The sequence below is a fragment of the Labrus bergylta genome, chromosome 19 (genome assembly GCF_963930695.1).
Source record: "Labrus bergylta chromosome 19, fLabBer1.1, whole genome shotgun sequence".
Classification (NCBI taxonomy): domain Eukaryota; kingdom Metazoa; phylum Chordata; class Actinopteri; order Labriformes; family Labridae; genus Labrus; species Labrus bergylta.
In genome coordinates, this window is record NC_089213.1 from 21923618 (window position 1) to 21941696 (window position 18079).

Below are 18079 nucleotides of genomic sequence, written 5' to 3' on the forward strand. Positions count from 1 at the left end.
ATGCTCCACAGTTGTCTGCATGCTGTCTACAAATGTGCCTGCTCTAAGCTCTGTGTGGCAAACACATCAACACACTTGGAAAGAAGTAAAGCCATGTGCATGTTACTCAACATAATCAAATGTATATAATCACACTGAATTACAATGTTTTAAGTAGATCTTTAAAATGTGACAAAAACGGACATATCAAAAAGCCTTGTTAATATTTTTTCTTTGAGAAGAGCAAAGATATGGATATATCCTTCACTATGACACAGTACATGTGGCCAGAGGGCAAAGTGTGTGTACGTCTCAGACTTCAGCAAGAACAGAGATATCTAAAAAAAAAAAAAAAAACATGAAGCTATCGAGACCAAAAAGGATACAGCATTCATATGATTTAAAATAAGTGGACACACAACATATGAAAACACACCTTGATGTTATTTCTCTTTTTTACTTATTTAACTCGTTTGATTGATTCACTGACTATCAAAGACACTACACTGGCCTTTCTTATACTAATCTTTTTTTAAATTTATATCCATCAGGGATCATTGAATCTGAGAGTTTATTACAGATACTTGACAGAACGTTAATACTCTTTGAAGAAAACATCTTTCCTTAGTCATTTTGACTCAAAGCTATCAAATCACATTAAACAAAAATATGCCTTCCTTCAATAATGAAAGTAGGAAATGTTTCCAGGCAAAAAATGTTGCTACAGTGGAAGTTTCTGCAACTTCCTGTGTCTCTGCAATTACAGATACGTGCATGTCAGACACAAGCCAGCACTTTTTCAATAGTTTAGATTGACCTGACAATGCTTTGGCTGGACTCTTATACTCATGTTAATCAAATGCTCCTTATTTGTATTGCAATTTCAAGAAGTCTTGAGCTGTATACATGAGCCATTGTTTTTGCCTCCATCTTGCAGTGTTTCCTGACTTTTCATACCAGTTTGCACACTGAGGCTACAATTAAAACATGTACCGGTAAGTATCTAACACACTGTCGAGGGCTTGAGAAAGAGCTTAGTATTTCAGAGTTTGGAGAGAGACGTACACATAGACAGTCTAAAACTTCACAGGCTTTGCATGGCTTGTCTCATTGTGAATGTCTCTCATTCTTTCAGCGTCACTTCTGCAGCAGTTGCACACACACACACACACACACACACACACACACACACACACACACAGTACACACGGAAACGGATGAAAGGAAATTCCATCTTAGTGACATTCTCTGGGTGGGCCTTTTTTTAAACTAAGGAAAGGCTGAGTGCTTTATGTGTGTGTTTGTGTTACCAAAAAAAAAAACGTCCTCGTGTAGAATTCTTCTGCATGCATGCAGCTGTCTCATGGATTGAAAAGAACATATTTTAGAGGGAACGCACACAAACACACACACACACGCACACACTAATCTTTCGATCACATTTCAACATCAAACCCAATTCTTGCGCAGACAGCCACTGTGCATGTTTTTAGTTCGACACTTGTTATGTAAGGATTTGCACTTCATGGTAGAACAGGAGAAGAAGAAAAGATAAAAAAGTGTGAGGAACAAATGAGAAGGGGTGAAAAGAGGTGAGGAGAAAGAGACACAGAGGGAGTAAGAGGCGGGAGAAAAACTGACAAGAACATTTTGGAGGAGCAGGAAGAAGATGGAGGGAGACGGTGATGTCACCTTGTAGTGTGGCATGGCAGATTGAAGGACAAAGAAAAAAAGAGAGAGGGAGAGAAAGGAAAAGAGAGCTATGGGGACAATGAAAAAGAGACTTAAGAGATTTATTAACTGATAGAAGTCATTCAGACAACCTCCCATTCCTCAGGCAATTGATTTGAGGATATTGTGCAGAATTCTGCGTGTGTGAGTCTATGAGACAGAGACAGAGAGAGAGAGAGAGAGAGAGAGAGAGAGAGAGAGAGAGAGAGAGAGAGAGAGAGAGAGAGAGAGATAGAGGGAGTGAGTGAGTGACAGTGAAACTCTGGCTTTGGGCCTCAGGGCATAATGTAGTACTACTAGAAATCTCTCGTTTGAGACAGCACTTAGTCTTTTTCCTCCCGGTGTGTGTGTGTGTGTGTGTAGGCCTGACACTGTAAGTGTGCAAGTGAGAGAAATCACAGGGGAGAGACAGGAAGCAGCACACCAGAAACTCAGCCTTTTCAGATAAAAAGTGAGCTCCATGGTTTCTCTTTTAGCACGTAGCATTCATAGCTAAGTCTCGAGAGCACAAGTATAAGTCGATTTAATGTCCACCATAAGTGACAGAACACTAGTTTGTGAGTCCGCCTCTGTTCGAGTGTTTCAAGAGGACAGCATAAAGGAATGCCTCGGCTAAAGACTTGCCAAGAGCACTTTTCCCATACGACGGGGAGCCAAGACTTCCCCAGCTGGCCAAGAATAGCACCGACTCTCTCTGTCTCTTCCAATCTCACCCATACACACACACAAGCCCTCACACACTCACACACTTCACTCTTTGGAAATTATTTAGAAAGAGGGTGATAGTGTGAAGCAGGCAGGTACATCCCCACACACTTCAATCAGCACAGTCAAAAGAGGTAGAAAGAGATAAGGAAGAGCAAGAGGTACATTGTTATATTTGCAAAGCAGACCTTGAACAACATGTTTTGGCAACACTACATGTCCATGCCAATAAAGCTGAATTTGAGAAGACAGAGAGAGAAATAACAGCTTGTTTTATTGTCAAGCTTAGGCAACTTGTTTTTGATCAAAATGTCAAGCTAATAATGTTTTACTAACTTAAAATGACCCGAGGGGTAGAGAAAAGGAGACAAAGGGATAGAAAGTGAGAGAACAAGTGAGAGGAGATAGAAAAGGGAAGAAAAAAGAGACAGAGAAAGAGCATCGTACAACACACTGACAAGGATTACAGCAGGGGAACTGCAGCACTTTCCAAACTGTCATGCTCCCTGTGGGCTAAATGAGGGAGCTCTCTCTGTGTGACTGTGTGTGCTTACATGTGTGCACTTGAACAAACATGTCTTTTTAAGACAAGGACCAGAGTGCTCTACCAATGCCAAAAAACAAAGCAACAGTACAACAGGAGGACACACGGCTTCAACCCTTGAAGAATGCAGAAAATCCCTCAAGTTAACATGAAATCAATAAAGTTCATATGTTTTGATGACATTAGTTTTTCGCTGTCAGTCCAATAAACAGCCCAACAATCTTAGAATAGGGAGTCTGCTCTTCTGCAGTTTAGGTTTTCTCAATTTTGCCCCCCTAAACGATGAAAGTTTAAAAAATAAAGTTGCCTATCATCTAACGGCCTTTCATCTAACATCTAAAGGGGCAGTTTGTTTTTCTTGTGCGTTGCTTTTTTATTGCAAACAATGTTGGTAGGGGTCAGTTATGCAATTCAGAGGTATTGGATAGTCATGTATACAACAGTAAATATCACAAAAAAGTCCTGGCTGCATTCTGCAAAAAGCATTCTGTTTTCCAGGAAAGATCCATGAAAATGTAAATACACTAAATTTTGCTGTTGAGAACTGCAACATTTAAGTACGCCTGTTAAAATCTGTATTTCAAACAACTTGAATGAAACATTTCATCAGGGAAGATCAAACCAATATCCCTAATATTGGTAACATTTGGCTTAATTAATGTGTCACACGTTTACAAAATCTGAAACTTATATTTTCTACAGAACCAAATAAGTTTGCATCCCGCAGTCATACAAAGAAATCTCATTTTTATTAAGTGACCTTTCTACATGTCAGTCTATCAGACCAATCAGGGCTGCCTTGTAGAACTTTTTAATGTCCGCTCAGTTGAGGTCTGAACTAGGCAATAATGAAATGTTTTTAATTAGTTTGTGTTGCAGATTACTGGCTCATAGTTGGACAGATCATTGCCGTCTTGAGACAGAACCTGCCAATTAGCATCCTGACACGCTAGTAAATTTAGACTTTTATCTCTCTCTCTGCGTGCCGACTCCTTGTAGAGGTCCATTAATGTTTGTTATTAAAGTCACCCATGTCCAATGTTTATTGCTCACGAAGGCAGTAAACAGACACACAGAGGGTCCCTCAGGGGAAGACGCAAGTGGAAAAATAATGCTCATCTCCAAACCCACAAGGTAATCCGGGGGAGAGAACTTGAAAAACTTTGCTTAAATGTTTGTTCACATTGATTCTTCTTTAGGTCACTGGGGGGAAAGAATGCCAGATAGTGAGCAAAAAGACTACCAATCAACTCAAAGGCCAGAGCTCAAATCCCCGACTTTGTGTATTAACACTGCTGAAACGTCTGTGAGTAAGATAATCACCAGCAGCTCCGAAAGGTGCTATTCTGCTGACCCAGCAATCATACTTCTTTCTCCAAGAAAGGGACAAAGGGAAAATAACATTTCTCTCCTAGGAATCAATAAAACCACAGAAAATGCTGGAAAGAATTCATAGAAAAATCAAAGAAGTTCTTGCTGGTTGTGTGTGTTACTGAGATGAACATTGCACAGAAACTAGATCCATAAATAAGGTATAAATACAAACAAAGCAATTAACCTCAACCTTCACTCCTCCACAGGCGTTATCTTAAGGTGTTTTCACACTCTCTGCACTGCCAATAAGGCCACCATTCTCACAGGAAGACCCCTCACTTTGAGGTGTTATGCATTAAAAGGTATTACAGCTTCATCAGAGAGCTCATTCCCATAAAAAACAAAACACACTGTCATTAGGCTTTACCTAAGTACCAACAAAGCAAACAAAGCAAACTAAGGCAGAAGAGGCACTTTTTTACTACATTGACAGATCTGGCTGTTTCACTCTTACCATGCCCAGATTGTGAGGCTCTAATGTGTTGTAATGTCGTTCTGCTTTGTTCCAAGTCATTTAAATGTAGAAAAGTGACTACTGAGCAACTGAAATGATAATGAAATATGAAATGAAATATGTCTGGACATCAGGACACAGGCGATTTAAAGCTAAAAGAACATGTTTAATTACGCATAAGCTAACGTAAAACAACAGCTAATGCTAGTATTCTACCACTTCCTTGCTAACATTACATTTACTAAGAATGAACACCTTTTAAATTGTGTCTTAACACTACCTAACACTAACAGTCTTGCTCTTCCTACTCGTCCTAGCTATCAGTTATCTAGTAAGAGTATAAATGCTACCGCTAGCTGTTGTCTGACCTAGCTAACAGGTTATTAAGCTATGTTGTTTTTACCTATTTCCCTCCACATTTCTCTATCCTTTTCTTCTCAGGTGCTAATGAATCCAGAAGCAATCAATCATAAATGTTTTAGATATGCTATAACAGTAAAATGTTTAAAAAAGCATTTTTGACTTCCAACCCTTAGCATGAGCATAGCCTAAAATGATTGCTGTCTGAAGAAGGTCGTTCCTTTTATTTACCCTGGCTATTTATTTCATTATCCATGAAAAGGGTTTAGAAAGGGTGGGTGAATGTTATCTACCATATGTTTGGTTAACTATATTTTAACATGACAGGGAATGAGGGTCCGCAAAACAGCAGCGGAGAGGAAATCCTTGGTTTGTTTCTGGGATGAGCTGCCATTTCACTTTCATTCAAATCAAATGAAGTGTATTAAACATGCATCTGTGCTGTGACCAGGATGACGGGTTCATCAGCGAAACAAGGCCCTCGGGTATGGAGAAAACACAGCGCTGGAAAGTCCTTGATGTCAGAAATGCTAACATCAAATATAACAGGATAGTGGGACTGGAAGCTTTAAGTTAGATGCACCACTTGTCAAGCACGACTTAAGTCCATTCAAAAACAAATAAAAAAGAAATAACAGGAAAAATATTGTATTAACCAAAATCTAGCTGACAGAGGGTAAAAAACTGAATTCATTTAAGTAAAATCCATTCAGAATCTCACCTCATTCAACACAGCACTGTCAGACCCCCCTGGTTGGTCAGCAGTTGGTACAGCCCATGGAGAGGGTTCCAGACTTTCCCAGAATGCAGCGCAGGGACTCAGGGACTCAGCACTCCCTGGAAGCCAAAAAAAACAAAAAGTTTGCTTAATGAGGTTCTGAAAGTAGTCATATGAACATGGGAAAAACTCACTCTAAACATCAGTAGATATGTTTTTGGATACACAACTAAATATGCATGAAAAGTTTTATTTAACACACCGACATATGTAACTTTGATCCGTAGACATAAAGAACATTATGGGATTCTTAGATCTCGCTTCAAACGGATTTGCGGATTTGTTGCAAGCAGGCAGCATTCACAACGTTCATCTTCATAACCATCACAGGTATGGTTGATGGCAGTACATAGGAGAATATAAAGAACATCTACATGAAAGTTAAAAAGGAAAAAGAAAAGTATACACCTTACAGTGCAAAATTTAGATTTTGTACAAAAAAATAAATCACATGAAGGTTACGTATCCACTGTATTGATGTCACACATGTCACAGACATTATTTTATGTCACAGCTTTGAAACACAAGGAAATGTCTGCAACATTATTGAAAATGTGTCAACGGCAGGCCTATATCTACACTTTAACAGGCTTTGTAACACTTGTGCCCATTTTGTCTGTTGATTTTTCTCCTTTAAGTCCATTAAAGCTTCTTCTTGTTTGACATTTTCTCTGTGCATCTCCTCCAAAGCTCTCATTCTGCTACTGTCTGCAGATCGTTTTATTATTTTTTCTAAAACTTCAATGTAGTGTAAAGGTCATCCAAAACAGGACTTCACATACTCATCGGGGGGGTACTCTTGTGCATCTTTAAAAACATCAAATGTGAAACCGGCTGACTTCAGCAAACACCCACACACTCCGACATAAGAGGCAGACAGAATGATTGTCGACCGCATGCACACACACTCTGTGGGACTAATTAGGCAGGTTGTGGTGGAATGATGGGTAGGATACAGGGAGAGACATGCTGCCTGCTGTTAGTCAACTGCAGTGTGTGTGTAAGTATGTTTGTGCACGTTAGTGTTTATGTGGTGTGTGTGGGACGTTTAACATCCCACTGACCTGCCTCTTACATTTCTGAAGACAAGGAAAAAGGTGGGAAGATGGTGTGTGAGTGTGTGTGTGTGTGTGTGTGTGTGTGTGTGTGTGTGAGTGTGTCTCTATATTTCAGCTTAAGAAGACATACAGAAGAAATTCTGTTTCATATCATATCAGTGAGTGTGTTAAATTAGCAATGGTAAAATATATTGTACTATGCCCACTCTTTAAGTTGAGAAAGCCACAGTGAATATGAGATATTATGAGGGAGAGTGAGGCAGAGGCATTACAAGAGAAACAGAGGAATGTCTGGTATGATAGACATGGGAAATCAGCAGGCTTCCATTGTGAGCGTCATTGCAATGTCAAGATTCAAATTAGCATGTTAGCATTAAACTGGCTACACACATTAAGCAGTAGGGTTTATGTGCACTAAAGATGAGCATGTAAGGCAGAAAAGCACAAGAAAATCAGACATTTGTTCTGAGGCTATATGGAGTAACAGACACCACCTGGAAAACAAAATCCATCATGTGGTTTGAAACAAAGACAAGACAAGAGAGATGGAGGTAAGAGAAGACGAGACAGGCAAAGAGTGAGAACCAACGGGAAAGTTTAGAGAGCAAAGAAAAAGTAGGAGGAGACAGGAAGGAAGACAGATGGAGAGAATAAAAAAGGGACGCTGAGGTAAAGCAGACAGAGAGAGAGAGAAAGAGAGAACGAGGCAGAGGGAAGGAGACAAAGAGAGAAACAGATGGTTGCAGAGAAGAGGCAGATAGAAACTCACTGGGAGGATAACACTGGCACAGCCAGGCAGGCACAGCATGGAGTTTGGAAAGCTACAAGATGTCAGTGGAAAAGGGAGGAGGAGAGAAAGAGGGAGGGCAGAGCAGGACAGAGAGCAAGGGTTTCATTTCTAAATCGTAACAACTTTTTAGGGAAAAATATGATGACCCCTCCCCCCCCTACTAGTCTTCAAAGAAGTTATCAGAGATTAAGTGAAATAAAGGAACACAAGGTGGTGCCAGGGGAGAGGTACCAGGATCTTTTAAGGGTCTTATGTAACCTCCTATTCCTTGACACACACGCTCTTTTAGAATATCTTGAAAAGACAGAAAGTTATCATAAAGATCATCATTCAAAAATAGCATGAGTGAAACAGATCCTCAGGTTTAAGAAGTACAATGAGCACAGGGAACAGGATATGACCTCAAACGTCTCGTGCTTATGCTTTTCAGGCTGATAAAAAGCTCCTCCTTACAACACACACACACACACACACACACACACACACACACACACACACACACACACACACACACACACACACACACACACACACACACACACACACACACACACACACACACACACACACACACACACACACACACACACACACACACACACACACACACACTTCCTCAGTGTACACTTCTTATCTTACAAATATACACACACTTGAGACACTTTGTCTTAATCCATGGAGTCCAATCCAAACATCAGGCGGGCTAAACTAGTCAGGCATAATTAGAGTAGACCACATTAAGTTAACAGCTGGTTGAATAGGAAAGTGGAGAAGTCAGCAGCTGTATGCGTGTGAGGGTGTCATTATACTGTCTGTCACAGTGTTTGTTCAAATTCAATGTGCAACTCAGATTTTTTTCTCTGTACTTTACTTTCATTTGACTGAAATATAGCTTCATGTTCACAAGGGCATTCATACCAAAAAACAATGAGGAGCATGCTCGAGTGGAGAAATTACAAATATTAACATAATATTCTGATGTGTGTTACAAGTCTTCTTCTCTATGTGAAGGAATGCAAACACAAATATGCTGGAAAAAAAGAGAGATATCCAAAGCAAAAAAAAAAGTATAATTTTCAATCTGAGGAAGGCCTGTGATAGTATCTTTAAATAATTAACAGGAAATTCCAATATAAACAGATCAATAAGAGACAGAGAGGAATACGTAATTCACTCGTAACCCCCCCTAAAAAAAACAAACAAAACAAAAAACTTCACTGATCTCCACAAATTGCACAAGTCACCTTAATGAATGTTAAAAAAGCGGGAGTCCCTGAAAAGCAGGGGAGGGGTCTGCATCAAGCTTTCTGTACAGGTGAGGTTTTGGCTTTTCAAGAGCTGCTTAATGTTGGAGCAAAGATTTAGAAGACTTTAGATGCAGTCCGTCTTCACTTTCATGCTCTCTGGTTAGTGAATGTGTTTTTCATGTGGTAACCAAGCTTGAGAGACAATCATTTTCAACAAGTTTGTCAAGTGTTCTCCTCTCTATGTGAATTATTCTCTGGACTCTGACTACATGCTGGCATGGTTGCGTTACGAACTTCTGTTCTGTCCACTAATTCTCCATCACTTTCTGCGTTGCTGAGTTCGTGCATTCTTCCAATTCTCTAAGTGCCAAGTGTAGTGAAAAAAACCACTGTCCACCCACAATCGTCAGAGCTGTTGCCAAATTCTTTGCCCACTGTACACGTTTTTTTTTGGTCTTTTTGAAATTGGCTACAGACTGCGGAACCATAAGTGCTGGGTTCAGAGGCTAACATCAGCAAAAGAGTTGCCCAGCAATGCCTCTGAAGACTGCGTTAAATACAGAGATGAATGCCAAACTTGCTGGATGAAAGTGAGGTTAAAGGTTACAGCAAAGCTTGTGTGCAGATAATGGAAACCCATAGCACAGAAAATGCAGATTGCTTACTTTCAAAATAAAATGCTTGACATTTCTATATCCATGAAAATGTTTGCTTGCTCTAAATGATTAACAGTGAAATGTGTGGGAACATTTCTTCCACATAAAGTTTCTCTTCACTTTTTAGAACAGTTTCACATTCTGTAGTTCACGGCTCATCATTTATCATTAAAATGATACAGCAGGAACACACACACACACACACACACACACACACACACACACACACACACACACACACACACACACACACACACACACACACACACACACACACACACACACACACACACACACACACACACACACACACACACACACACACACAGAATACTTTAGGGCCTGACGTAGTGTCTCACAGCTGTTTGGTTGGTCGGGGCAGAAGAATGCTGTGAGTCTTTGTGTGTGTGTGTGTGTGTGTGTGTGTGTGTGTGTGTGTGTGTGTGTGTGTGTCTGCAGACAAAGGAGTGACTGACCATTACTGTAGTGTTAGGGGAAATGCCTTCCTTAAACCACAACCCCATTTTTTCCTAGACTCAAACATATCTGCCATGCATACCACAAGTGAGTAATCGGCCCTGTGAAGGTTCAAGGTGCTCAAAGAAGGGAGGAATGTTATCTTGGTTGCACACATGTCTGGAAAGACCAGCGTCCTTTACTTATCCCCCATCATTTATCTGCCATTCGGCACTGTCTTGTCGTGTTACTGGAAGTGTGGACGTGGCAGATGTGCGAGGTTTGGAGCCATTGCAAACATTTCTGTGACTGACCTAAAATATTTTTAATATCCGATTTTTATAAACTGTTGAAAAGAAACAAGAATGATCATAAAAGCCAGGAAGCAAATCGCTCAGCTAAGACGAGCATGAAAGAAGGTCAACAGGTTTACATGACTCTCTCTCTTTTTCTTGCTCTTCATCCCAACTCTGTCCAATCACACACCATTTCTAACCATCTACTTCTTCTCAGCCCTCCAGGCTACAGCTCATACCTGGACCATCAGGGATAACTGATATAGAATTTTACCCTAACAAGAAAGAGTTTTACTCAATGGTACTTCCTGTAGTTTTACTGATGATGGTGTAACTTCTAATCTACTCTGATAAATAACAACTGACCTAATTTTAGACATGTTCAGTCGTTTAAAAAAATGCATTGAATAAATTGCTGCTCGGTGAGTCACTATGACATAATCTAATTGTTTGTGAACTAAACTTTGAAGCCTTGAGTTTTGCTCGTCACCATCCTGATTGGAGACAGAAATGACCATATTAGGACAAGAAGGTCAAACTGAGAAGACATGTGGTAGTGACTTGATAATCTGAAGGTGGCCACGCTCTAAAGTATACCCTACTTCATCATTTATTTACTCTGAATGGGACCATGATCTACAAATGAACATCAGACTGCTTGAAACTATTTGGACTGTCAACAAATCAGGATCCTGTTAACCGAGGACATACATCAAGTCATGGTATAAGCTAACTTCCCACTAGACTTACATCCCTCTTAACACAACCTTTTAGTGTTGTACCCTGCTGGTCATAAGAAAGAATGCAGGCTTTTAGATTCCTTGTTTGCCTGAACTTCAGACCTGAAGGTAAAATTAACTTAATTCATACAGTCGACCATGTCATGAAAAATTAACAGATTTAAAGCTAATAAAAGACAAGTCAAGGCAGACTGTATGTATATAGGCCTAGCACATTTCAGGCTCAAAGGCATTGGGCAGGGAAGATAAAAAACAAAATTCTTAAACAAATACACGACTCAATTATCAATATAAAGACAAAGTACAGAGTCCATGGAATCATACCAAAGGAGAACATAATAACATAAAACAATAAAACGATTAAATTACATCACAATCATTTGAGAAATGCAATAACAGCAAAATGAAAACACATTCAAGTATTAGCTGTTCAGCTCATTCAAAGGCACATGAAAAAAAAGGAACGTTTTTAACCTAGATTTAAAAATGTTTATAAAGGACGAAAAGAGGGGGAACACTTGGTCAAGTTAATGTCATAATAAATATTGATGACGCACCTTACTCATATCACAAGAAATCTACAATTCTACAATTCTACAATTCACTTAGCAGACGCTTTTATCCAAAGCGACGTACATCAGAGAGTAAGTACAACACAAGCAAGGATCTAGAAAAAAGGGAACAATGTCAGTAAGAGCAAACAATCAGCTTTGAGTCTGATTGGACACACAGGTGCTGACAGGAAGTGACCAGAGGCAAAGCACAACATTGAGGGCAGTTCTTGAGAGCTCTAATCAGTATAGAAACCATCTTATAAGTCATTGTTATCAAACAAAAACCATCGTCATTACCATCATCATCATCAATAATATGGAGACCATCATCATTAAGTTAGTAGGTATTCATAAAGAGCTGGGTCTTTAGCTTTTTCTTAAAAGTTGCAGAGGGACTCTGCAGATCCAATGGAGTTTGGAAGTTCATTCCACCACCAGGGGGCGACAGAGGAAAAGAGCCTAGTCAGCGAAATCCCAACACTTTAATGGAGACGAAATGCAGCTCAACATGCCCCATCGATCACATTGTATGACTGCGTAACTGTTCTTTAATTACAGCAGCATGTCATGATGATGGGATTTCAGACATATACTTGAGGAACTAATTGTCACTGCTCAAAAATCTCCTGATTGATCAAATCAATCATTCCCCCCCCCCCCCCCCCCCCCGGACACTTCTGTCTGATTTGACTTATTAACTGAGTACAGACAGCTGCTGCGTTCAGCTTTCTTTCACTCTCTACTTTTACACATTCATGAACTCTGTCAACAACCCGTGAACACACCTTCATTCTCTATTCATCAGCGGTCTCTAGTGTCTACTGTCTTCAGAATAAAGAGGGCAGGGTAGAGTGTCTGAGCTTTACTTTGTGAAGTTACACAACTTCACTTGTGGGTGGAGGACACACACACACACACACACACACAAACACGCGCACACACGCACACAGATAAATACATGTGTGCAGACTGTGCACACAAACATAGAGAGAAGGACATGCATTCATTTCTCCTAAATAAAGACAATGGGGTACGACGAATCCAAGGCTGTCTGAGTGTGTGTGTTGTGTGTGTGCGTGTGTGTGTGTGTGTGTTTCTAAGCTTCTGCATTAAGAGGGCATACTGAGAGAATAGGAATCATGCTTTCAGTGCCAACCATCTCCTTGGCAGTCAAACAAGGACACTCACAAACACACACACACACACACACACACACACACACACACACACACACACACACACACACACACACACACACACACACACACACACACACACACACACGTACACACACACACACACACACACACACACACACACACGTACACACACACACACACACACACACACACACACACACACACACACGTACACACACACACAAATACACACTGCTGAGCGTTTTTAATTGGCCACTGATTTGCCAGTTAGTGTTCTTGCCACTCTGTTCACCTCACTGTGCTGGCCCCCCTGCCCTCCAGCCTGGCAGAGACACAGCTGCACCCGCTCATTGTGTGCATGAGTGTGTGTGTCATGCCAAAAGTAAATATGTTTTCACAGAAGTGTCCGTGTCTGTAAATGTGTGTACATATAAGGAGGTGTCAATTCACACATCACATTTCAAGTGCGTAACTGAAGAAGGTTACGTTTTTTACGGTCAAAGTCTCCGTTGAAATTTCTTCTGCTCTTGTCACAGATTGAGAAGTCATTGCTAAGGATTTCTAAAATTTCTTCATTGTGTGCTGGTGTGGCTGACACTGAGGGTTCTTCTTCTACAGTAAGTGTTTAACCAAATATTTTTCACAGGAGCATGCTGCAGAGTATAGTGAGGGGGAAAAATACAAAATAAAATAAACATTCACATAAGCGACTATTTAGAGGAAATGATATTTAAAAAAAAAAACTTGCAAGGGGACTCCTTGAGGAACATCTACTCTGTGTGTGCGTGTGTGTACGTGTGTGTGTGTGTGTGTGTGTGTGTGTGTGTATTTGAAGTGTATCATAAGCAAATTGCATCCACTCCTGCAATATAATGCAAGGCAATGACAAAAAAACACACAGACACTCAAATCTATGAGCAACCCAAGGTCAGAACAGGGGGGGGGGGGGGGGTATAGCATGTGTGTTTGTGTGTAATGACATCATTACTAGAGCGGCGCAATCTATAGCTGATTGATGGAGAGTGGGGCAGTTATGGTTGACTGCTGTGAGCTCATTGCCCAGCAACCAGACAGTGGGACCTTGCCACTTGCCACTGTGTGAGTGTGAGTGTGTGTGAGTGTGAGTGTGTGTGTGTGTGTGTCTGTGTTTGTCAGCACTGTTGCTGTTATAAATTTGACATTAGATCCAGATGCAAATACATTACATATACAATCTGTAATGGATTGAAAGATTTGTGTTGTGCTGTAAGTCATTTTTTCAGCAGATGACTTCTGTGGTCAAATTGTTGTAAAATAAATATTTTATCTATTTTTCAATTTTTTTTTCCATGCATGGCTTTTTGAGAACCCTCCCACAGATGCTGCTGATGGGTATTCAGGGGGTCATGCTCTGGGTGCTGTTTTTCAATATGAAAACGTATCATTGGTGGTGGGAGTCTGGATCACTTTGGAACAAGCTGTTCACAGCTCTGTTCTCTATTTGCAATACCCTCCTTAATCTTTCGCAAGATTATCTCGAGGACATCATGAGAATGCTTAAGATGAAATCAAAATTAAGTTTCTGGAGCATGGTTTATTGTTTCTTCAGAGCCAGTGCAGCAACTTTGACTGACTTGTTGGGTAAGAGTCTACTCAACCTCTCACATGAGCCCTATCCGTTTACCAGTCACACACATACACATAGACAGGCCTCTCAAGTGACCACTCATTGAGAAGTAAGACGAGGAGACACAATACTATCATCAAGTCACAATAAAAAAAAAAACACAATCGTAGTTAAGCCTACTCTGATTACACCTGAGCTGCTTAAACTGAAAGTATCAAGCCCGTCAGCAGACTTGCTGAAGATGTTTTTTAAGTCCTTGTTCCAAGTAATAAATGTGTCTGTGAAAGCTCCCGATGTGTCTGAAATGCTTTCATTTGTTCAAAAGTCTTTCTTTTTATAATATGTTGCATGACGACAATGTATTGCAGTATCCATATTTTGTCCGACACCTCCATGTTAAGCTCAATCATTTAAACATTTACTGCAAAGGTTAGGGTCCTTTTGTCCACCGGGATCACATATTACAAGATAATAATAAAAAAATCTAGTAGGAAATAGTACTAAATCTCTTGCAGATTGTGGCTCATTTTATAAATGGGGCAGCCGTGCAGCCTCATCATTAGAGTGGACATCTCTTAATGGAAGGTCAAAGGTTAATGCAGGAGTAATGTGTCTTTCCGTGAATGAGTAATGTCCTTTTAAAGAGACTAAACTCTGTTTTTCTTTGCCTTCAACAGTGTCAGCTGTACTGCAAATGAGGGTAACTGTCTGTGTGGCTGGGGTCATGTTAAATCAATGATGTGTAATAACAGGTGTGGTAACTCTATCTGCATATGAGGTGAGACATATTAAACACCAGACTCAAACACACTGCTGCACTGCAGAAGGAACACAGAATATTTTTTGAACCTAAGACATGAAAAAAACAGACTTTGACGTGAAAAAAATGTCAGATGAGGGAGGGGTAGAAACACAAAGAATGAATAAAAGAAGGAGACCAAACTCAAAAGACAAAAAAAAAACAAGTCAAGACGGAGTGTAATAAAAGAGAAGTAGCTCTGTGTGTATGTGTGTGTGTGTGTGTGTGTGTGTGTGTGTGTCTTTCATTCTGAGATGTTCAAAGACTAATGCAGCACTCCTGAGACAGCGCTACACACACTAGTGGGACAGTCGTACACAGTCGTACACCCTGCTGAGAGACAAGCTCTGTGGTAACCTCCTCTGAACCAAAGTGATGTTACAATAGAAACTCAGGCAGACAGATGAAGTGAGAGAAAGAGGCTGAGGAACAGACGGCAAAGGAAAAAGATAGACCTAACTGACTTAAAGAGATTTGACAGCTGCAGGTCGTGTACTAGTCGGATATATTTGTTTAGGTACGCAGCCCTGTCATATATCCCCTTTAACGAAAAACAAAGCAGATAAATGATGACAAAAAAACAAAACTATGTTGTAATCCAAAAGATTTTATAATAAAGATATATAGAGTTAGATCTTTTAACTTGTTGGTGTTGGGTTACAGATTTAGTTTCAACTTGTTTCCAGCCACAGAAGTACCCTTTCTTGTTAGCGTCAAACAGCAAAGAGACAAGGTAAGCAACTCGCTGAGGAACATGGAGCATTTAGCTCATTAATAAAGAGATCATTTTATCAGAATCAGAATCGGGGTTTATTGCCAAGTACATTTACACATACGAGGAATTTGACTTGGTGTATTGGTGCTAAACAATTAACAAGGAAATAAAGCAGAACTAGCAACAACTTAAAATTGCTGCACAATTAATCCAAATTCTATAAAAATCCCAATCTGGCCAAGTGCAATATTACTACTAAAACATAATAACCAATTTCTTTATTTGTTATGAGTAACAAAGTTAGCTTTTCTCTGCCATGGAGAAAATGAACACCCCAACCTAACATCAACTGTATTATTGTCTGTTGCAGCTAAGAAGATGAGTCCTGCTCAGCAGCGTGAAAATGAAAAGGTGTATACACGACTTTATCACCAATCTGCATGGCTGATAAAGTCCAACTCATTATTTGCCGTGGTTGTTATAGGTCTGCCTGGTCTGGGGAAATAATATTCTTGCACGTCTTGTTAACTCTGTTACTCTTCACTTCTTTCACACACCCGCATTTTCTTTCTCATGTCTCCGTCTTGCTCTTTAGGAATTCTCTTCCCTCGCTGCCTCTTCATTGTTATTTCTCAAATACCTTCTCTTAATGTAGCCTGTGGATGTACATATCTATCTCTTTTAAATGTACCCTCCTCCTCCTCCCCTTCCACTCCTGAAGGTTGGACGATGTTGTGGCCCTCTGAGTCAGTTCACTCATGTGTGGCCTATTGCAAACTGCATCCTCTTGTCAAATGAGCACTCCAAGGATGTTTTACACACGCCTCGATTCCACGCTCAATTTGTTAACCGACAAAGCGTTAGCAACTGTGGGGGTTTTGATGAAGAACGTGCATGTTGATGGTGATGATACAGCAACTACTCTATGTACTATGTTAAAGTACTAATAGAATATCTTTAGCAAGAATGGGTTTTTTTTTGGGGGGGGGGGGGTGGGGCAGCACAACTGCTTTCAATTATATTGTCCAAAACCACTTGTTTATACTTATAGGTGACAATAATGAATACAAACAGTGGGCAAATCAACATGCCTCATTCAGCCTCTTGAATCAGGAACAACAAGGAGTTATGGGTAAAATAAAAAAGAGAAGATAAAGCCAGAAAGAATGAGGTGACAAAAAGGCGTCTTAATTGGTGTCATATTCCTTTAAGAATGAGACATATCTATCTACTACACCACTTTTTTCGAGGACTCTGCTAAATTGTCACCGGGCTGTGCAATCACACATACACTCACTCATGCATGCCAATACCTATACGTATTCTCTCACCCACACACACATTTCCATACCAGCTCCCACTCACTCAGGTTGATGGTGAGCAGGCTTTTCCTGCGGTGTGGTTTGTGTCACTCTGAGAGTTAATGTATGGTACCGCTCGACACTTACAGAACAGCTCAGTCTCACAGTGATCAAGTACTTGCAACCCAGAGTATAGTAAGTGCACTAAGAAAAAGAGGAAGTATACATTATACAGTACATACTGTATGTAAGACCTTTTATCCCAGCGCGCATTGTCAGCTTTTAAAGCAGGTAAAGCATAATTCATTCAATTAATCTTCCATGTAAGAGTGTTATTAAGTCATGGAAGTGAGCAAGCGTGTATAATAGGCTTTTTTTTTTTTTCACTAATGGCTTGCCGTCAGTAAGAATCCAAGTAAGCCCTGATATCATGACGGTGAGGTGACAGCAGTACCAAGAGCAGACAGAAGAAGTTAAATAGAATTCAGCCTTCAGTGAGTTTTATTTTTGCACCAAACAATTTTTACTTCTACCCCTTGTCAGACAGACAGACAGCATGTGCCTTTAACCGTTTGGGTTTAAACTTCCTGCCCAAATAGATATACTATTGGGTTGGTTTCTGAAATGATATAAAAAGGGAATATTTGAAAATATTAATATATATTAATTTGATGGTGATTATACCTTATATGTTGCAGGTTCAATTTCTATGCTCCTTATATCTGGAACAAACTCCCAGAAAACTGCAGGTCTGCTGAAAGTCTCTTTTAAATCGA

The 18079-nt window shown here is 40.1% G+C and overlaps 1 protein-coding gene across 1 annotated transcript in view; it reads right to left on the minus strand.

The window, feature by feature from the left end:
* The window catches only part of atxn1a (ataxin 1a), a 91219-nt gene that overhangs the window by 25401 nt on the left and 47739 nt on the right, over positions 1–18079 (minus strand). The window contains exon 3 of the mRNA XM_065948223.1: positions 5869–5984. The gene's annotated coding sequence lies outside the window, so the exon portion shown is untranslated. The remainder of the gene's footprint in view (positions 1–5868; positions 5985–18079) is intronic.